Source organism: Rhinatrema bivittatum, chromosome 13 (genome assembly GCF_901001135.1).
Source record: "Rhinatrema bivittatum chromosome 13, aRhiBiv1.1, whole genome shotgun sequence".
NCBI lineage: Eukaryota > Metazoa > Chordata > Amphibia > Gymnophiona > Rhinatrematidae > Rhinatrema > Rhinatrema bivittatum.
Window position 1 is genome coordinate 64,829,281 of NC_042627.1, and position 22,633 is coordinate 64,851,913.

Here is a 22,633-nt window from a genome sequence, read left to right on the forward strand (position 1 = left end):
TGAAAGAGCACGTCCAGCACACTGCTGAAGATCTCCCCGTTCTGCCTCAGGAAGCGCAGTGCACCCTGCTCCTGGCTGACGAGTTTTAGGAGGCGGCGAATGAAGGCAAGAGTGGTGTCCCAATCCTGGCTGCCCCGCAGAGACACTAAGAAGTCCTGGACTCTCACAACTGGGTTGGATGGAGAGTTTTCTGCTGGGGCTGGGAAAAATCGGTTGAGGAAGTTCTCCCAGGACAACCCTCCCTGCTCTCGGGATTCCTGGCTCTGTAAATACGTGGAAATGTTGTAGAGAAATTCAGAGAGCCGGCTCTGGCTCAGTTTACCCTTTCGAACCGCAGGAACTGCGGGTCTCTCTCTGGTCAGGATCCCCAGGGACTCCAGTCCAGCCATCACGTTCCTCAGCCCGGTTTGTATATCCTCCTGCCGCTTCCAGATCCCTTTAGCCTTGGATGCCGCAGGGGCACTGCTGTTCCCGCCAAGTCTGGATCTCCAGAGAGAAGCAAGCTCTTGAAACTGGTACGGGTTCCCTTTAGTGCTGTGGCCTGGAGGGGGACCAAGAAATGTCACGTGAGTGTAAAGGTGCATGCGGATGATGTCAGCAATCTCAGGCCAGAACCTAAGTGCAGGGGTTGACGAGAGCCTACTGCCCCCAAGCCCCTTCTGTACAGAAAGAGGAAAGGCTTTAACGTGTACTACTAATAAGCATCTTAATGCTGTTGCAGGTAAACGATGTAGGAGTTTCTGACACTTCCTTACAGACAGAATAAAAAAAAAAAAAGCAATATTATCATTCAACAAACAGGATAGGGGGACGCTTTCTGTGCGCACAAGGAGATGTCCAAGGACACCGAACTTTGCAAGAGTAAATGATTTATGTGATCCATGCAGTCGGTGCTGCGGTGAGCACCTTTCAGTCGTTTCTATGCCTCTCCTGCAGAGTTACATTTCTCAGTGGTTTGTGGGGGGGGGGGGTGGTCTGATTTTGTGCTACCCAGCCATAAATATATTCTCCCCAAACCAATTTTTAAAAGATTCTTTTTCAGGGGGTAAATTCCTCGCTGCCTCGCTCTCTCCTTGACAGGGTGCTTTCCCCCCTCCTCATGCAACAGAGCACTGCCGGTGTCTCTTACCCGTGTTTGAAAGGGGCTTCACCAGCAGTGCAGTCCAAAAGAGGAGGAGGAAGGCGGCCATCTTGCTGGGGTCTGCACGTCTCGGAGAAGAGCCCCTTAGGGCCATCACTCAGCTGGCGGGAAGCCTCATGGTCCTCCTTCGGGCCCTCCAGGTCCGGGGCAGGATCACTGCGGTCCTCGGCGCTGTCTTGTCTTTCCTACCGAGACATGACAAGCCTGTCACCTGAGCGCCAAGCCTCCCCTCCTCAGCTGCTCCATTTCTCCAGCTGCGATCATTATTTACAAGCAGGACATCATCAATAGGTTCGCATTACACTTTCCATTAACCTGGGCAGTAACAGCAAAGGCCTTTCGAAAAGCCTCTCTGATACGCCGAAAAGGAAATGTCTCTCTCTGCCCCCAACCTGTGCTTTCAAAACCCAGGAGCACACAAAGGGCCAGGGAATCGAATTTAAGCTTTATAAAGAGGGGCCACTGCTGGGGAGGAAAAGGATTACAATATCTCACCTACACAGTACTTTCCAAATCAGAGAGAAAACGGATGTGCTCAGTGCTGCACATTTTTTTATCTAAGGAGGGCATGGTTAGAGTCATTTTCCAGGTACTGCAACATGCACATTTATCACACCTGTGATGAGAGAGAGAGGGGGGCTCTCGTATAAGTAAACTATTTATACCTCTGTAAGAGGGGCAACTAATGACTCAGGGTGAGGTTTTGCTGGTGGCCTAGGTTTTGGGGGGGCAGTTTTACACCCACAGTCAGAGGTACGCACAGCACTCTCTACCTAGCTGCTATCAAGCTAGGTCGAGAGTACAATGTATAGATCTCATCTTTTTGTACCTTTCCGCACTCCAAGTCACAGAAAATCTTCACTGATGTCTACTGTGCTGTTCATACCTCAGACTGTGCGTGTAAAACTGCCCCCCCTGCCAAAACCTAGGCCACCAGGAAAACCTCACCCTGAGTTCAGAATGGCCCCTCTTACAGTGGTTTAAAAAGTTGCCTAATATGTGCACCTCCCCAGAGGCTGGTGCGCTCTCTCTCTCTCTCTCAAAATGGAATTTGTGATTTTTATCACAAATCCCTTTTCGGGCATAAGGCCTGGAAAACAGGTGTAGTTATTTTAGGCGTTAAATCATGAGATAGCATGCGTTATGCTATCACACTCCACGTTAAACACCCCTCATTTTCATAAACTCCGTCCAAACTCCTCGCTTTTGACTACATTTTGGAGCGTAAGTTCAAAAGGTTATACCCAATGTGTCCATTTTCCATTGAGTATTGCTTCTCTTTCTCTTCCTGAATGTAATCCACTTTGAAGGGCTTAAAAAAGTGTGAAAAGCGGAATATAAAAATCTTAAATAAATAGATAATTCTCTATTTCTCATCTACTCTAAGATGCTATCAGACTGACGGAGCATCATCAGGGCTGTGGTTTCTAGTCTCCTTTTCTAGGACAGTCTCCCCGAGCCTCTGCGATATTAGTTTCTCTCTTGCCTGAAGGCACTTATCAAGGATACTTTTCCTCAGCTACCTCTTCTTTTAGTTTGAGTTTTCTCCTTTTCTAGCCCTCTGAGCTCTGTCTCTCCCTCTTCCTGAACTGGGCCCCAGGAATACCATTTTTTTCTTCTTTTTTATTTTTTTTTTAACAACTTTAATTGCAGACCATCTATTTCCTGTTCCTAGGGCTCCTTCTGTCCATATATTCTGTGGCAAAAGCAGACTCCATCGCTGACTATGAAACACCATTGAACATTTCTTTCTGTGATCAGTGGACACTTTGTAGAAGCAACAAAGAAAGTTGTTGTACCACATGAGCTTCTGGGCCCACACGCTGCCTTCTTGCGACGCGGTCAGGCAGCAGTCTACAAACACCGGAAGGAGCGGTGATCAGCTTTAGAAACTTCAGTACCTTTATTGCCTTTAAATCAGATCTGAATCTAAGAATACCAGAGACCAGGGGTGGTTCTATAGTGAGGCAGGGTGAGGCAGCAGCCTCAGGCGGCAAGATGTAGAGACAGCAAAATTGCCCCCCTGAAACCTTCCTGATACAGCCGCCTTCATTCAGGCAAACAATTCTACCAGCAGGAAAACCTGCAGTGCTGGCAGTGTGGAGCAGTGACGTGCTGGCAGGGTTTCTACTCCCCACTAGAAGAAGAAAGGGCCTGCGGCAGCACAGAACTGTGACATGCTGGCAGGATTCCCCCTCCCCACCAGCAAAAGGATGATCCAGCAGCTGAAGAAGAGTCACTGCAGTGCCATTGGCGTTTCCTCCACAGCCGGCAGCAGAAAAGGGAATGCAGTGCCTCCAGCGTTTTCCCTGCAGTCGGCGGCAGAAGAGGGCTTGCAATGCCGCCAGCGTTTCCTCCACAGCCGGCAGCAGAAAAGGGCCTGCGGTGCTGCCAGAGAAAAGGTCCAAAATGTGTGAGTGAAAGAGACTGGTCCAGTGAGAGTGAGTGACTGTGTGTGAGAGAGACTTTGTGAGTGTGTATGAGAAGATTTGTGTGTAGGCATATGAGCGGATGGGGGTGTGTATGTGTGTGTGTATGAGAGGGAGGGTAGGTGTGGGTGGTGGTCTGTATGAGAGGGGGTATGTGTATGTGTGTGTGTATGAGAGGGAGGGTAGGTATGGGTGGTTGTCTGTATGAGAGGGGGTGTATGTATGAGAGGATGTGTGTGTGTGTGTATGTGTATGAGAGGGGGTGTGTGTATGTATGAGAGGGTGTGTGTGTGTGTGTATGTGTATGAGAGGGTAGGTGGGTGAGGGTGAGTGTGTGTATGAGTGGGTGGTTATATGTGGTGTATGATAGGGTGGTGGGGTGTGTGGGGTATGTACATATGTGTACATATGAGAGGGTATGCGTGTGTGCATACGTGTGTGTGACTACCTCTGTATGTGTTTGTCTATGAGAGAGCATTCTTGCACACACATATGCGTATGTGAGAGTACCTGTACATACATGTGTGAGAGAGGTTAAAGTTTGTGCACCCTCCTCCAATCTACAGCAGTCTCAGGAGGACTGGAAATCTAAAGTTCCCAGGTATGGAGAGTGGGAGATTTTTTTTTTTTTAATCTTTGTTAGTTTTAATTATTGGATGTGATGTATCTGCTATTTTGAAATATTTTATTAGCGTTTGGTAATATTTTAAATATTTTTATACGTGTTTTTAATTGGCTGAATTTATCAGCAGATTTGACATTCTTTTATTGGTATGTTTAATGTTTTATATTGCTTGATTGTGTTTGCATTGCTTACAGAGTTTGGCTTTTTGTGATTTCCAGTTCAGTTTTTGTCTGCACGTTTCAATTTATATTTTATGGTCTCTTTATTCTGTATTTGGGGAGAGGCTATCTGTGTTCTGCTTGTGTGACTGAGGCTTTAGTTATTCTGCTAGCATGTAGTCTCTGTGTAGGGATTTACAACAACCTGGCTTTAATCTGTTTTCCTAATAGGAGGTGTATTGGTGTTTAGGGCCTGATGTAATATTTGCAGTATGGCTTTTTCATAGGTTGAGTGCTGACAGTTATGATATGGAAGGCTTACTATATTGGAATTGTAGTTCAGTTTTTTTCTTGGCTTTCTGTGGCCAAGACCACACCCGGTGCACTTTACCATAGGCCTAATACCTTATGGGATCCAGTAACCTGCCTTGATTACTATGAGAAAGGTAGTTTATTAACTCTATTAAACTATTATTATTGAAAATGTCTTTTTGTGCAGGGTATGCAAATATAATATAGATGTTGCTATAAGTGATATTTTTACTTCAGAAGATTGTACTTTGAATGTTTATTTTCCATATGCAATCTGCCTTTTTAGGTTGGGGAAGTGGTGAATAAACTTTAAAATGGAAAAGAGTGCATAAGTTTTAATTGTGTGGGGAGGGGAGAGAAGGGGGTATGAAAGGCTGTGAGGTTTATCTAGGGCGTCTAATACCCTTGTATCAGTTCTAAGAGAGAATGTGTCTCACACACAGACTCCCAGCATTCACCAACCTCTCACACCCCCAGGGGGCAGATCCTGGAGGAGGGTGGGAGCAGGGCCAGTTGCTCTGGTCACGTGGTCTGCCGAGCACGGCCGCGACAGAGCCTCGCTCGGCAGACCGCGGGGTATCTTCTGGGCCGGTTTTGGGGAAAGTCCCCGGGCCGATCTTTACCCAGAATCCGCCCCTGGGTGGGAGGCAGGCAATAGGGAATGGAGGAGTCCTGTTTCTAGGCCTAGGAGAGTGGGGTGGCCAAAGGTTCACCTCATTAAACATTTCTCTGGCGCCCCCTAGTGGAGATGGCGAAGACTGAGGACAAGAAAATAGGCCCAAAAACAGTGGTTAGAGCAGTGGGGCCGCAAACAAGGGAAGCCAGGGTTCAAATCCCACTGCCATTCCTTGTGACCTTGGGCAAGTCACTTCACCCTCCATTGCCTTCCCCCTGCCCTGGCCCTCGCTGATTTCATCTGCACTGCACCATGGGGGAGGGGGCGCCATTTCGTCCCTGGCCTCAGGCAGCAGATGGCCTTGAGCCGCCCTTGCCAGAGACAGACTTTCTGTCTCTGGCAAGACAGACTTTCAGATACTTGAAAGGTTTTAATGATCAAAAGACAACGACAAACCTTTTCCATAGGAAAAAAATCAGCAGAACCAGGGGTCACAATTTGAAGCTCCAGGGAGGAAGATTCAGAACCAATGTCAGGAAGTATTTCTTCACGGAGAGGGTGGTGGATGCCTGGAATGCCCTTCCGAAGGAAGTGGTGAAGACCAGAACTGTGAAGGACTTCAAAGGGGCGTGGGATAAACACTGTGGATCCATAAAATCAAGAGGCCGTCAATAAAGAGTGGGTGGCTCGCCAGAATGACGGCTACTGCCTGGAGATAATACCCTTATTCAATAAACATACACATGGTTACTGTGACTCCAACATCGCTCTAAGCTACAACAGCAAGAGGAAATGTGGAAAAAAGGATTCGCACTCACAAAGTGGGGAGTAGCTGGCTTGTTACGGCGGTTACTACCCCAAACCAAATAAGCCTGATACTTCACTTTCAATGCATATCCAGCATAGCTCTCTGCTTCAACGGCAGGGGAGAAGAAAAACTGATACTTCACGCATATCCAGCATAGCTCTCTGCTTCAACGGCAGGGGAGAAGAAAAACTGATACTTCACGCATATCCAGCATAGCTCTCTGCTTCAACGGCAGGGGAGAAGAAAAAAGGATTCGCACTCACAAAGCGGGGAGTAGCTGGCTTGTTACGGCGGTTACTACCCCAAACCAAATAAGCCTGATACTTCACTTTCAATGCATATCCTGCTTCAACCGCAGGGGAGAAGAAAAACTGATACTTCACGCATATCCAGCATAGCTCTCTGCTTCAACGGCAGGGGAGAAGAAAAACTGATACTACAAGCATATCCAGCATAGCTCCCTGCTTCAACGGCAGGGGAGAAGAAAAACAACCAATAAGGGCTGAATAACACAGTCTGGGTAAAACAAATAAACATGGGTGTAGCTTGCTTATTGCGGCGGTTACTACCCCTACTACCCCTAACTAATCAAGCTTGATATTTCATTTGGTTGCAGCTCCATCACTGCTCTCTACATTAATGGTGGGGGTGGAAGAGAAATAGAACCAAAGAGCTAAGAGAAACAGATAAGTATGAGAAAAAAATGTGAAGCTTGCTGGGCAGACTGGATGGGCCGTTTGGTCTTCTTCTGCCGTCATTTCTATGTTTCTATGTTTTCAAACGAACATCTCTCTGTAGATGGAGCATGGATGAAGCCGTTCAGTAAAGAACAGCCACTCGTTCTGATAAGTCGAAAGCTGATGTTTCTTTTGGTTGATTTCCAGTTCAGTGTGAGTGCCACCACTGCAATGTCCAAATGCTCAAACTGTCTTTCTCATTATTTGATGTCATTACACATAGTCCATACGCAAATCTTATATCATCAGAATGCAAGCCATTCATCGTGCTGATGTATTGCTTATTCATAAGTTTGTTCATTGTGGGGTTTTTTTTTTAATAAATTATGCTTTATCAAACTAAAATGTCATTGTGAGTTCTATAACAAACAAACAAGCATCTGTATCCTCCTGGAATTACAGAAAGCAGCTACCACATATGAACTAAGTCTGTCAAGTCAGATTGGGCAACTCTGCCTGTGAAGTCTCTGGAGATCTTGCCATCATGAAACCTGAATCCACAGCCATAAGAACATAAGAAATTGCCATGCTGGGTCAGACCAAGGGTCCATCAAGCCCAGCATCCTGTTTCCAACAGAGGCCAAACCAGGCCACAAGAACCTGGCAATTACCCAAACACCTAGAAGATCCCATGCTACTGATGCACTGATGCAATTAATAGCAGTGGCTATTCCCTAAGGGGCGGATTTTCAGAGCCCTGCTCGCGTAAATCCGCCCAAAACCGGGCGGATTTACGCGAGCAGGGCCCTGCGCGCCGGTAAGCCTATTTTACATAGGCCTACCGGCGCGCGCAGAGCCCCGGGACTCGCGTAAGTCCCGGGGTTTTCGGAGGGGGCGTGTCGGGGGGGGGCGTGTCGGGGGGCGGTCCCGGTCGTCGCGGCGTTTTCGGGGCGTGTCGGCAGCGTTTTGGGGGCGGGTACGGGGCGTGGCTACGGCCCGGGGCGGTCCGGGGGCGTGGCCGCGCCCTCCGTACCCGCCCCCAGGTCGCGGCCCGGCGCGCAGGAGGCCTGCTGGCGCACGGGGATTTACGCCTCCCTCTGGGAGGCGTAAATCCCCCAACAAAGGTAAGGGGGGGTATAGACAGGGCCGGGCGGGTGGGTTAGGTAGAGGAAGGGAGGGGAAGGTGAGGGGAGGGCGTTAGAGGATTCCCTCCGAGGCCGCTCCGATTTCGGGGCGGCCTTGGAGGGAACGGGGGTAGGTTGCGCGGCTCGGCGCGCGCCGGCTATACAAAATCCATAGCCTTGCGCGCGCCGATCCAGGTTTTTAGCAGATACGCGCGGCTCCGCGCATATCTGCTAAAATCCAGCGTACCTTTGTTTGCGCCTGGAGCGCAAACAAAAGTAGGCTATTCGCGCGCCTTTTAAAATCCGCCCCTAAGTAAACTTGATTAATAGTCATTAATGGACTTCTCTTCCAAGAACTTATCCAAACCTTTTTTGAACCCAGCTACACTAACTGCACTAACCACATCCTCTGGCAACAAATTCCAGAGATTTATTGTGCGTTGAGTGAAAAAGAATTTTCTCCAATTAGTCTTAAATGTGCTACTTGCTAACTTCATGGAATGCCCCCTAGTCCTTCTATTATTCGAAAGTGTAAATAACCGAGTCACATCTTCAAGACCTCTCATGATCTTAAAGACCTCTATGATATCCCCCCTCAGCCATCTCTTCTCCAAGCTGAACCAACAGACAAGCTTTTTAGCCCACTGATAAACTAATTTACCTGCTATCGATGCATCACCGCCACCTGCGGACCCTGGTTCCAGACGGTCTGGGTCAGGAAAGCCTCATGCAGATATGTGGTAGAGGAAGGCGGAAGACCTTCTAGTCAGAATAGATTGTGATGCAGAAAGGGACGGCAGATTCTAATATATAACGAGAGAAGACTGACATGGGAAAGCAGCAGAGAATGCCAGGATTTGGGATTTTTCATTTCATTGGCATTCAACAAATGTCCATGCACACTACACAGTGCCAGAAACTGAGAGCCAAGTGGTCACTTACTCTGCCAGTGCTGGGAAGACACTACGGGACAGATGTACTCAAAGGGTTTAAACACATAGGTCATTTGGCACTCTGGGTTTTACACAAGAGAGGGTTCTCCACGGGCACAGTCCTTTTGGAATAAGGCTCGGAAGACAGGAACTGTCTGACAGCAACCCCAGACTCCTTACTGTTAAGTAAACATGAAGATTAATACTGTCTCCTGCATTAGTGGAGGGATTAAAAATATAGAAAATAAAACTTTGTCTAATCTGCACAAAAGTCTTGGGTTTTCCTCGTCAGTCAGATGCAGTATATGAAATGCAGTGCTAAGGAAAGGGTGCATTTATCCAGTGCTTCCCACTGTGCCCCGACACCAGAAACTCTGCCACTCCGTAGTATTCCCTAGCACTGCTCTTACTCCCCTGCTACTCCCTGGCACTTACCTCGATAATTCCTGCTGCTGCTGCTTGGCACCAGGACATGGCAAGACCTGTTATTTCCTGTGGCAGTGGCCTCCACCGGTGCACACTGCCGATATCACAGCAAGCCTTGCACGCTCTGCTCTGCTCTGACTGGCCCTGCTAGTGCTTGGCCAAAAGCTTCCCCGGCAGCTCTGTTGCCAGGCGCAGTCGTACCCTGCAAGGCCAGCTTCTGGGACGGTTACCCCCGGTACAACTGGACGGCAATTATTTCGGTCCTTGCATTTTGGCCACTCTGCTTTTTCCTGAATCAACCTGAGAACCTCTTTCCTAACATCTGATGTCCAGCAAGGTGCTCTGGCCACCCGTTATGGCTCTGCGGGCTCTAATGCAATGGTCTTAAAATACCTTGGCATTACTGATAAGCTCTGCCTCCATGCTCATCACACTGTATTACCACAAAGTCTCTGCTCTCATTCCTAGCTGCTTGAAAAGCATTTGTGAGGCAGCACCAAAGTCTCTGTTGTACCTGTCCTGGATACGTCTCCTGCAGTTCTCCTCAGCATTCGGCGGCTTTCCCACCTTCAGCCCTGGAAGCTGGTGGTGAGGGGGGACGGAGGGGAGGCAGGACCCCGAACCCTGGTCACTTTCAGTCAGCGCCTGCAAACATGGTCTCCCCTTTCCTATCAATTATCTTTATTGCTATAGACTCCTCTTATTCCTTTCTCCTGCTCCTGTCCTCTCTCTCTCTCTCTCTTTAGTGCCCCAACAGAAAAGCAATTGATTCCAGCTCTGATCAAATTTCCAAGCCTCAAAAGGATAGCAAGACAGCAGCACATTCTCCCCTGCTTTTCCCAGCCCAGATCTCTGAAGAGCTGGGGACACATCCTGAGCCTTTCTATAAACTCCCCGCTCTTTTCTTTCTTTGCTGTTCTCTGTGTTTGCTAAGCTTTGTCTGTCCCTGTACACATTATCTCCTGAACCATTTCTCCTACAGCAATTACAGTTTCAGGGTAATCCATGTTTAAAAGTTAGAAACCAAAATAAAATGTTCAGAGAAAAGTTATGGATCCTGCTCATAATGGAGGGAAAAAATGGCATTTTTTTCCCATTAAACTGAAAATAAAAGTGTCCTCCTCTTCTCTTTAACCTCTTTTTCCTCTACCACATGTGCTCCCTCACATCAGGTCTCTCCCGTCCCCACCTCTTCATTCTCTTTCTCCTTCCTTCACATTCTGTATTCGCTTCCCCTCCCCCCCCCCCCCCCCCCAGCCTCATCATTTCTGTGCTCTCACCCTCCCTCTCATCAGCTTTCTGCTCACTGTGTCCTCCCTTCTCTTCCTCCCATCCATTCCCCTTGCTTGGCTCCTTGTTCGTCCCCCACCCCCCCCCTGACTGTGCCTGCGCCACTCCGCTCTGTATTTTCCGGAGGAGTGCTGCGGCGCTGGCCGTAATTCGCTTTCCGCTCTTTGCCAGAACTCTGGCTTAGAGAGGGGCACTCCATGCAGTAAGCAGCAGCGAGGTGAGAGGAGGCACTGCCGGGGTAAAGCAGGACGCAGATGGGATTTGGGGGCTATTTCAGGTGACTCCGTGGCAAGGCCCAGACTCTGCGGCAAGATCCTGCCGTCACTGCCACAGTCGCAAAACTGAAGGAAATTGTTGGCCCTGGTTACACGGCAACAGCCTGTTTTAAGATAATCTACTTCCTTTCACTATGCAACTGTGTAATACCACCAACCACTCCCGAAACGTGACAGGGTCTTCCGGCTTGCCAACCCCTGTTTAATAAGACCCGGATTCCCTCCCTGGGTGTCACCATTGTATCCTCTCACTGTGTACCAGTCACTCGGACAGGCTAGGGCTCTTCAGCTAGGAAAAGAGATGGCTGAGACGGGACATGACAGAGGTTTATAAAGCGCCCATGAGTGGGCCGGAACAAGTAAATATAGGATGGTTATTTACACTTTTAGACAGGGCCGGTGCGTCCCGTTAGGCAAACTAGGCCATCACCTAGGGCGCCAACCATTAGGACGTGGCGAAGAGCAGCCATGTGGGGTCGCGAGCAGACCCTATCCCCCTACTCGCGGCCCAGAGAAACGCAGAATCGGCTGGCTCTGAGCAGTGCCCAGCCTGCTCGCAGCTGAGAAAAACAGACACTCGGCGGGCCACGAGCGGCGTCTCGGTGAATGAGGTTGGAGCCGAGGCGACCAGGAGGGGGAGGGAGGGGGCGAGCACAAGGCAGAAGGTTCGCCTAGGACACCCAACACCCTTGCACCAACCAAGTACTTTTTCACTCCGCGCACTATCAATCTGTTGCCAGAGGGCGTGGTCAAGGCTACCATCATAGCAGGGATTAAAAGAAGTTGGGGCAAGTTCCTGGAGACAAAGTCCATGACACATTCTTAGCCAGGAAGACTAAAGAAGGCCACTCGCTATCCCTGGGAGAGTTAGATCTACTTTATGGGATCTGCCAGGTACCTGCCACCTGGATTGGCCACTGTAGGAGCCAGGATGTTGGGCTCCATGGACCTTGGGCTGACCCAGCATGGCACTTCTTTTGTTCTTATGCTGTGAAATACTCTATCACTTTACTTTATATACCAATCAGTGTCAACATCACAATGTAACCCTATCGTATTGCCTACCAATCACTGGGTAACAGAATACTGTACAACTCATACTAACTGCTATTATAATGTAACACTATATTGCTGTATAACAACAACTGATGAATTACAATACTCTGGTTTATCGAGCTGCATTATTTGGTTAAACCATTGTATCTGTGCTCCGTGTCTTCCTTCATATCCTTTGATCCTGCCAGTTTTTAGGGCATAATAGCATATACTATACCTCTTTATCTTACTAGAGTACCTCGATTGTTGTTTACTATTTTTTTCTATGTCATTCTGTGAAATATAGAAACATAGAAGTGACGGCAGAAAAGGATCTTATGGCCTATCCAGTCTGCCCAGCAAGCTCCCATAGTTACCAATTTCCCATACTTATCAGTTACTCAGTCCACCAAGGTCAGGGCTCTTGTTGGTTACTGGGCAGACTGGATGGACCATTTGGTCTTTTTCTGCCGTCATTAGTATGTTACTATGTTATGTTAGTGTAGCAACCTCCTTATAGCATAATCTTCTTTAAACCTTTCGCAGCATCTCTGATCTCCAGGAGTTTAGAAAACAAGGTAAGGCCTAGCTATTTGACCATGTTTTAAAAATGTTATACCATAATTATGATTGTAATTGAATATTTTATTTTTGTTGTATAATGGAGTGGCGTTAGTTTTGTTCAACTTTTCATTTATTTATCTTGGGCTATTTTTTAGTTATTGTTTATTTGACAATATAATGTATGTTTGTTTTTAAATTATTATTAAGTTCAATAAAAAGATTAAACAGTAAATTATTGTTAAGTGATGTTATATTGTATGTTATGTTGATTATGGCCTGGATTCACTAATGCTGCGAGGCTTAGTGAATCCCGCCGCTAACGGGGGGCGGGGGGGGCGAAGTGGGGGGTGGTCCTGCGCTACACCATAAAAGGTGTAGTTATTCGACACAAAATAGGCAGCGATAAGGCCCCTTACCTTTTCACTGTCGGCACCGTCTTCGCAGAGTCGGCCCCGGTGACGTCCCGACTCCTCCTCTTCCGGGGCTGACTCCGCCCCAATGTAGCTAGCGCAGGTCTGTGCTAAGCTTTCTAGCCTTAGAAAATAAGGCCCTATGTCATGCCTGCATACCGCTTTGGGTTCTTGTTGGATTAGCAGTTTATAAATAAAGATGGATTGTATTGTATTAGATCTCAATGTACCATGGTACAGTATCCTACTGTACAACTCTGTCTGTGGTTCATCTTTTCCTTAGACTTGCTAGGAGGATATGCTTGTGAAAATCTTGGATCCCCACCATGGCTTTCCTTCCCACTTACAGACAAGTTCCCAGTTCCCAGAAGGAAACAGTTTAACAAACTCTAGAAATGCTACCTCTAAGCTGCTATGTGTTGCTGTGCATGCATCTTTCACTGCTGTTAACTTTCATGATGTACAGTCAGCTCAGCACCTTCACAGCTCTTTCAAAGATCTGGCACTGGAATAATCAGTAGGGGCTGCTCATATTTGTGTCCCACAGTTCCTGATGCTCTTTGCACTTTTGGATGGAAGGCCCCAGCTACCAATTGATCCAGACACTCTTCCGCCTGACGTCCCTTGAAGCACTGTAATGTTCCATACTCTTTCCCGCTTCAGTGCTCCATGGGATGCTAGGCAGAAGACTGTCCGGATGAGTTGGTAGCTGGGCCCTTCCATTCATTTTTCCTTGTGTTTTCTGCTCTTGAGCAGTGCGAGGGGTACTATTCCAATCCATTATCCATCTTTAGAAGTGATAGCAGGTCTTCTCAGCAATGAGGGTTAATACTCTACTTCTAAGCCTATCAAAAAGTGAAGTTCTTTATTAGGGTCACCAACCTAGTCCTGGTCCTTTTTCTTTGTCCACTGATGGGAATGTGATTCAAGATAAAGACATGGTCTGAAATCTAGGCTTTCAATTTGACTCTTGTTTAACATTTGAGTTGCAAATTCAATTATTTCTTCAGTCGAGTTATTGTAAGTTCCAGTTGTTGCACCATTTGCGATATATTTTAGACCCCAAAGATTTCTGTACTCTTGTTCAGGTTTTTGTTCTCACAACACTAGATTACTGTAGTAATATACGCTGGTCTCCCTTTGTCAAGTTTAACAGCCATGCAAGTTCATCAGATCTTGGACGCCCAACTTGTTTTAAGGGGCAGACCTTGGGAACAAGTAATCCCTTTGCAGCAACAACTGCCCTGGCTCCCACTCAAACAACAAGTCAAATTTAAGGTGCTTACCTTAAATCTGTTTATTTGGAATACAAAATGAACAAATGGTGTGAAGTGATTTGCGCTGTAGCTTTCCTTGGAATTTAAAGCCATGAAATTGGGTGATCCCTCTCATTTGTCCGAATTGCTTACTATCTCTAATCCTCCTTGGGTTCTTTGTTCTCATGGAAAGGGATTACTATCTATCCCTTCAGTTACATTTGGATGTCTAACTGATACAAGAAAACAAGCTTTTTCTATTCTAGGACCATCATTATGGAATAGCTTGCCAGCATCTTTATGAAGTTTGGACAATCTTTCACAATTTTATAAGACTTTATTATACCAGGAAGCTTTTGGGCCTAGTTAAATTTTTCAGGTTGTTTGATTTATGCACAAGGAGTTCAGTTCTTCAGACAGATCTGATTTCTGTTCAAGGGGTGTTATGTTTTATTTCCTGTTTATTTGATTGAATTTTACTGTTTTTGTTTGATTATATTGTAGTCTGCTTAGCACTGCTGGATTGTTATAGGTGGAAAACAAGTCATTTAAATAAATAAATAAATAAATAAATAAATGAATGAATGAATGAATGAATGAATGAAAGTAAAATGAAAACAAGTGGATCTTGATTATTTGTCTTGACTTTAACTGCCAATTGAATTATCCAATTAATCTTTTGCCCATTCTGCAGCTTTGAATGTACTTTGCTGTTGTTTGCTCTTTTTTTTTTATTGTTTTCAGTAAAATGGAGGATGTTTACCAAGCAGTTTGTCTGGTTGCTGATTACAATAAGAAAGAAAATTCTTCCCCCAGTTCCCTGCAATTTGAATACTGGCTAAGGCAGCTGTTTAATAGTTTATGAGGGAGAGGCTGTGCAAAGGATTCATTTCTAGTGCTGAATGCTTGAAGAATTGGTACACGTATGAGGTTTGCTGCTCTTTCAGACATTAACGTGAGAATCTTGTACAGCTTACAGACTGCATTGCAAATAACCAATAAAAGCGCAAATCATGTAATCCATCTTCTGTTAGACGTGCTTGTGTTTTTCTGTAATTCAGTGACTCAGAGAATTGAACAAGGACATACAGGCTACTGAGAGAGCTCAGAGATGTGCTGGTGGCTTTGCTTAAGGATCTGTTCAATAGATCCCTGGAAATGGGAGAGGTGCCGCGTGCCTGGAGAAGAGCGGTGATGGTCCCGCTTCACAAGAGTGGCAGCAGAGAGGAGGCTGGGAACTGTAGGCCGGTTAACATCACCTCGGTGGTGGGAAAGTTAATGGAGACTCTGCTGACGGAAAGGATAGTGAAACTATCTACAATTCGGTAGGTTGCTGGACCCGAGGCAGCATGAATTCACCAGGGGAAGGTCCTGTCAGACAAATCTGATTGATTTTTTTGATTGGGTGACTAGAGATTTGCATCAAGGAAGAGTGCTAGATGTGATCCTCTTATATTTCAGCAAAGCTTTTGATAAGGTCCCACATAGAAGGCTTGTGAATAAAACAAGTGGAGTGCCAGAGGGATCGGTGTTGGGACCGGTTCTGTTCAATATTTTTATGAGGGACCTGGCAGAAGAGATAGAAGGTAAAATTTGCCTGTTTGTGGATGATACTAAGATCTGCAATAGAGTGAACACTCCTGAAGGAGTAGAGAGAATGAAAAGTGATTTAAGAAAGCTTGAATGTGGTCAAGGATTTGGCAGCTGCGATTCAATGCCAAGAAGTACAGAGTCCATCTGGAGTGCGGCAATGCAAAAAAGCTGAATGTGATGGGGGATGAAAGACTGGGAGAGGGACCTTGGGGTGATAGTGTCTGATGATCTGAAGGTGGCGAAGCAATGTGACAAGGCGATAGCTAAAGCAAGAAGAATACTGGGCAGCATAGAGAGAGGAATAACCAGTAAGAAAAAGGAGGTGATAATCCCCTTGGTGAGACCTCACCTGCAGGACTGTGTTCAGTACTGGTGCCCGTATCTCAAAAAGAATAAAGACAGGATGGAGGCAGTCCAAAGAAACGCAACCAAAATGGTGAGAGGTCAGCATTGGAAGACTTATGAGGAGAGGCTGAAGGATCTGAATATGTATACCCTGGAGGAGAGGAGGTGCAGGGGAGATATGATACAGACCTTCGGATACCTGAAAGATTTTAATGATGCACAATCGTCAAAACTTTTCCGTTAGAAAGAAATCAGTAGAACTAGGGGTCATGAAATGAAACTTCAGGAAGGACAACTCAGAACCAACGTCAGGAAATATTTCTTCATAGAGCGGATGGTAGATGCCTGGAATTCCCTTCCAGAGGAGGTGGTTTATGCGAAAACAGTGAAAGAATTCAAAGGGGCATAGGATAAACTCTGGATCCCTAAAAAACTAGAGGATGGACATGAAGAAAAGAGCGCATGGGGGTAACTGGGGGTAACTTGCTGTTGCAGCAGTTCCCACCTTTAACCAATAAGCCTTGATACTGTTAATGCAACTCCATCATTGTTCTCTTCAATGGCAAGGGTTAACAGGGAATTGGATTCAGACAGTAACCAGAGGCCCCTGACTTTTACTGTTTGGGAAATTGATAAACATGGGGGTATCCTGCAGGGCACGGCAGATACTACCATAAGCTTGCTGGGTAGACTGGATGGACCATTTGGCCCTTTTCTGCCATCACTTCTATGTTTCTATGTTACTGGTCAGTAAAAAACTGGAAGGTTACAATAATCCTGTATTTACAGGACAAGGGTAGCAGATAGACTTCAAATAAAGTAAAAGGCACAGAATGAAAAAAAAAAGCCATTATACAATGTTTTTTCCATTTGAAAGAATAGGGTTGATTGATATTCCATTCTGGAACCATTTCTGTAATATGTGGTTAATCTATATGGAGTATATTTTTTTCTGAGCATCAATGTCACATCAAAATTAATCACTAAAGAGATCAATGTAAATGGCTCAGGCTGCTTTTAGAAGTGCAAAATACTGTGAGATGGATTTTACTGAAATGTACATCTGCCATGCTGGCAATGATCTTTGAATATAAAGACACAGAGAAAGAGAGACAGTCAGAAACCTCTAGTAGATCAGGCATGCCTGTAAGAGGAGAGGGAGAGATGCACCCATTCACTGGACTCATATGTGAGGCCATACAATAAACAAACAAACTGGACAAGGTCTGAGAATGAACGCAAAAGAGGCAGCAATGCAGCCAAAAGCAGGCAAATTGTAACTCTGAAACATTTATTCTGATATCTTGGTATGAACGCCCTTATGTCTGCTGATTTTGTACTTTGCACTATCATGTATATAGTTATAGTTATACTCCATAGCATCTACCCATTGATGCCTGTTATATGTAAGGGCTCCTCCCAAAAATTATTTATATGTTGCCTAGTTCATCATATTATATTATGTTATCTGTTATATGTACGGGCACTGCCCAATGGTTTTTTGTTCACTGTGAACCGATACGATGTGCGAACGGATATCGGTATAAAAGAAATGTTAAATTAAATAAATAATATTTAATATTTCTGTATGCTTAGTCTACTGTCAAAGAAAACATAGTCTCTCCTATTGTACTGCTGTTTTCACTACCCAAGCCTTTCTGTATAAAAGATGCACACTGGAATATTGGAAAAATGTTCACCAGCAGTAGAATTAAATATATTAGGAGCCATACATTGATACAACGGGTTTATGCTATTTAATATAAATGATTACTTAATATGTATACAACAGTCAATGTAACTATTGAAGCAATTTTACATGGTTCCTATCCCAAACCCCTTATAAATGTCCCATTAATAATTGTTATTCTTCAATTTGTAGTCAGGATTTCTCTGTGTAACATGTGAAAAGCCACCACATTGTCCTGCTGAGCTTGACAGCAGACAGGAACCATCTGCTATCAAATAATTGCATGAAAAATGTAATAAAAAGATTTTGAATATAAAAAAAATAGTGTTGTACTGCCTTTTGAAGCCTTGTATATTCCGATTCCTTTTATTTGTATCTATTTCTTGCATTTTTATACCACCCATTCAAAGCTGACTCTGAGTGGGTTTTATGCATATTTGGTTTTTAGAACATAAGAAGTAGAATGGTTCAAAAAGCTCCGTTGCCATTCCCTGTTCCACTGCTCCCCTTCCCTAGCACAGAGCGCTGTAAGCTGATCAGTGCGGCGCTGGAGCCCATAGACACAGCAGAGCACCCCCGCTATTCTTTTTTCCTTGTCAGAGGGAATCATTTCAGCCTCTGAGCCTTGCCAGGCCCGCTCTCTCACCCTGTAACCCGAGGCATTGTGCCTTTCCAGCTTTCTGCCATCCGCAGACGTAGCGAGGCTCCTTTACCCAGGGAACAAAGGCAGTCCTGTTGCATTATTGATCATTTAAGAAGTGACTTTGCTCATTGGCTTGACTTCACTGGCTTTCCGAACAATACACGAGAATGCGAGACCTCTTCAGTTCTTTGATTTATTTTGGTGCAGAGTAATTATAAGTGGCACAACTGGTCCTATCGGCATGTTCAACCATTCAACCAATTTCTGGATAGGTCACTACGAGTCGGGATAGACAAACTCTATACAGTCTCAAATCATCCGCCCTCCTTAAGCCCCTTCTAGTGGATTTTTTGTAAGGGGGAAGGTTACCCTCCAAGTGTGAAGATAGTCAACTGTGGGTTGCCCAAGAACTAGCAGCCTAATGTCTGGAGAGGCAAATCCAGGCAGCTGATGATAAGTCCTCCGTCTCTGCCAACCATCTTCCCCTCAGGTTGAGCCCTCAGGTGCTGGTAGCCAGCAAGGCATGAGAAACAGGGGTAGCCTCTAGCACAAACATGCAATACGAAGTTTGGAATCAGAGAGAGGAACGAGACACATCAGGAATCCAGGAACAGGAAGATCAGGCAGGAATACTGACGGTAGAAACTGGAGATAAAGAAGAAACAAGATAACAAGAACCAGGAGGTATGACCAAGCTTTGGCAACTGACCTATTTAGGCCGCATCCCCAGGCCACCTGCTCTTTAAAGGGGGATTAAAGAAACTAACAAATCTGTACTAAGCACACTGGTATAAAACAACAACAAGACACCTCGTTTTTACAGGGGTGTCCAAAGAAAGTTTCTCATGGCCTAAATAAAAGACAGTCAATATTTATCTGCCTACCTGTGGAGGCTTCTGTTTGGATGTCGGAGTTCTCCTGGGAGCCTCCTGCAACAGCAGGACGGCAGAGGAAGGGTATAGGGAGGGAAAAGGGGAAAGGGGATGCTGTAACCCTGGCACAGGGGGCTTTGGGTTTATTCTCACTTGCCCAAGGTGCAACCTATTGTGTCTGTCGGTGCTAGACGGCTTCACCCCGTTTGCCTCACCTTGTTCACGGCTCCTCCCGCTTACCTAGGAAAGATGGCTACCGCCGCGTCTACAAGCCGACCTCTCCGGCTTCCCCAAAACAGCTGTGGTGCAGCCTCCCGCCATGCTCCTCCCAGGTACCTATTAGGGTGCGCGCGCGCGTGCCCCCCACGTCTTTATTCCAACCTTGGCGCGAACCTCGGGAGCCTCCCCCCCTTGCTGATGTCACGCCATCCAGGTATATAACCTATTCTAATTTGCTAGCTCGTTGAGTTAGCAAGGACTCAAATCTGTTCCTGTCTACGCTACTCTGCCGCTTCCGTGCTGAAGCTGGAAGCTCTCTCTCTGCCTTTCGGGGTAACTGCTAACCTGGGTACCCGCTCCTCAGGGGCCCTCTGCTTTATTTCAGGTGCTTTACAGGGAACAGGTACTCGCTCCTCGAGGGCCTGCTCTCCCTGCCTCAGGGCCTGCACTTTCTTCTACAACCTGGTGGAATCGCATACCTACAGCAAACATCTAGTGAGTACTCTAGCTCTCAGTCTATCTCATCCACAGTACTACCTTGCTGGGAAACCTGATCCGGAACCTCCCAATACCAATGGGGTGAGAAGGGCTCCCTCTGCCAAGGCCCCTGAGACTGCTACTACCAGACTGCCTCACTACTGCCACCTCTGGTGGACTCTTCAAGCTGTATAATAAAGAACTAACTGTGTTTGTGCGTTCTGAGTCTAGCCCAGTACTGTGGCTCCTCACGGGGCTCCTCCCCTTGGGTGTGGTCATCTCCCACAGTACCCAAGGATCCACCCATACACCGCTTAACCATAATATAACCACAAGGCTCATGGTCTAAGTGGGTGGGAGTGCCTCATATAGCCCACACAGACCAATGCGGCCTGCCCACTGCCTGTATCCCACAAGAGGAGGGGAGGGGGTAAGCAGGGGTGAGGATAACTAAAATAAACAACAGTTAAATACATAGGACTAAATCATATGAAGGAAGGGTGGAGGGCAGGCAGAGAAAAATAAGTCAGCATCCAGTTACAGGTATCTGTCCATCTATCTGCGTCTGACTAATTTCCATCAGTAAGAAAAAGAATAAGGACACTGGGAGCTACTTTCTCTCCTTTTCTCTGTGTCGCATAAGGTTCAATGCGACACAATTTTCAGTATTAAAATGTCTCCTTGAAGCAGTCCATTGCGTTTGCTGAAACATGGCCGTGCCGGAATTTTAGACCATTCTATTTTCTTGCTTTGTCATTTTTTTTCTTGTTTCTGTTTTTATTCTTTGTAACATAGTTTATTTATTATTTATTTATTTATTTAAACGCTTTTATATACCGAAGTTCGTATGGACATCACATCGGTCTACATAAAACGAAAGGGAAGAAGAGGAAGAGAAATCGGAAGAAAAAAGTTACAATTATAACAAATAACTGATGAAATAAAAGAGGCTAAGAGAAGAGAAAAGGATAGCGAAAGAGTTTGTGCATGTGTTTCTTTAAAAATACAATAGGGCTGATGATTGTACATTACGTTTGGCTTTTTAAGAGGCCTTCTACTTATGATTCAAAAGGGGGTTCTTATTGTATTCAGGAGATTACTCAGAAAGATCTGCCGGAGCCAGGAATTTGCAGTCATTCTGCTGGATACACCGGCCAGGTAAAAGTCACCAGAAATGATTATCCAGCCTAATTACCCATTGCACATAATAAATAATGCCCCTCTGGCCTGCAAACCGAACCCAAATCACCTGCGCGATTTTAATTCCTGTCTAAAGTACATCTGAGAAGTACAAAGTCTTAGGAATCATACAGGTCTTGGAGAAAACTGTTTTGTTTTTGTTTTTTTTTTTTGTAGGGTGTGATGACATTTGCTGGAGAAAACTTTTAGCCAAAGATAGCATGGTATATGATGTTAGATAGGCATAGGTCTGAAGAGGGGCCTTAGCGGGTCCTGAAAGCTCACATACAAAGAATCGTACAACAACGGACTACAAGCGCCAGGATGACTTGAGGCGGCAGCAAGTGCCCCCTTCCCCGTAGAAACCGAAACAGCAACTGGGAAAACAAAAAGACAAATTTATCGAAAGACAATGCATTGTTCTAAGGATAAAGAAGTAATATTTCCCTAGAAAAAGCCTAATGAAAATGGAGCATCCAGGCTCTTCAATCTACCATGCTTTGAAATGTGTCCCGTGTCTTACATTTTTTTCTAATGATTTTTTAGTGTTCGCTGTCTCAGATGTGAACTCTTGGACTAGGCCCAAACCAACAGCTGGCAGACTCATTCTTGCTAGGACTGGTGCTATACCAGCCCCGTTCCCCACAGGTTGAGCCTTTGGGTTCCAGAGGCCAGCAGGGCTTAGGCGGGACGTCCGTGCAAGAGGTGGTCAGCTGGAGTCAAAACGGGGCAGCAGTCAGGGCAGGCAGCGAGCAATTAGTATCTGGGTCCAGGCCAAGGTCAGGGAAGGCAGTGAGAAATTGGTAACCGGGTCAAGGCCAAGGTTGGGGCAGGCGGCAAGAAGGCAGGTTGAAGGCCAAACTGGGGTCAGGCCAGGCAGTTATCCAGAAGAGTAGTCAGTACCCATAGCAGAGGTCAGAGGGGTGGTCAGAGAGAAGTACCCATGCACAAATTGCTGGTAAAAAAGCCAAGAAATTGTTGCAAGGCCTTGAGCTCGATGGGATGGCGCCGGTCTTGAATGGCCTTCACCTTGCTCTGGTCCATGTGCAGAAACACACTGAGAGATAATGTAGCCCAGGAATGGTAATTCATCCCACTTGAATGTGCACTTTTTGAGTTTGGCATATAACCGATTCTCTCGGAGTCTCTGTAGTACTTGTTTCACAAGCTCATGATGCTATGTCAGGGAGTGCGAAAAGATGAGGATGATATCAGTATATGAGAGTACAGGAGGTCCCTGAAGATCTTGTTGACCATATGTTGGAAGACAGTAGGGACACTGCAAAAGCCAAATGGTGTGTTGTGATCAGATATTTATATTGGCCATCATGGGTATTGAATGCCATCTTCCATTCCTCCCCTTCCTGTATCTGGACGAGATTGTAGGCTCCCCTGAGATCTAGTTTTGTAAAGATTCATGCCCCATGCAGGCAGTTAAACTGTTTTGTAATCAGGGGCAGAGGATATCTGTTCTTGTGGGTTATAGCATTGAGGCCCCTATATGTTGCAACCATCGCTGCCCGACGGCTTCACTCTG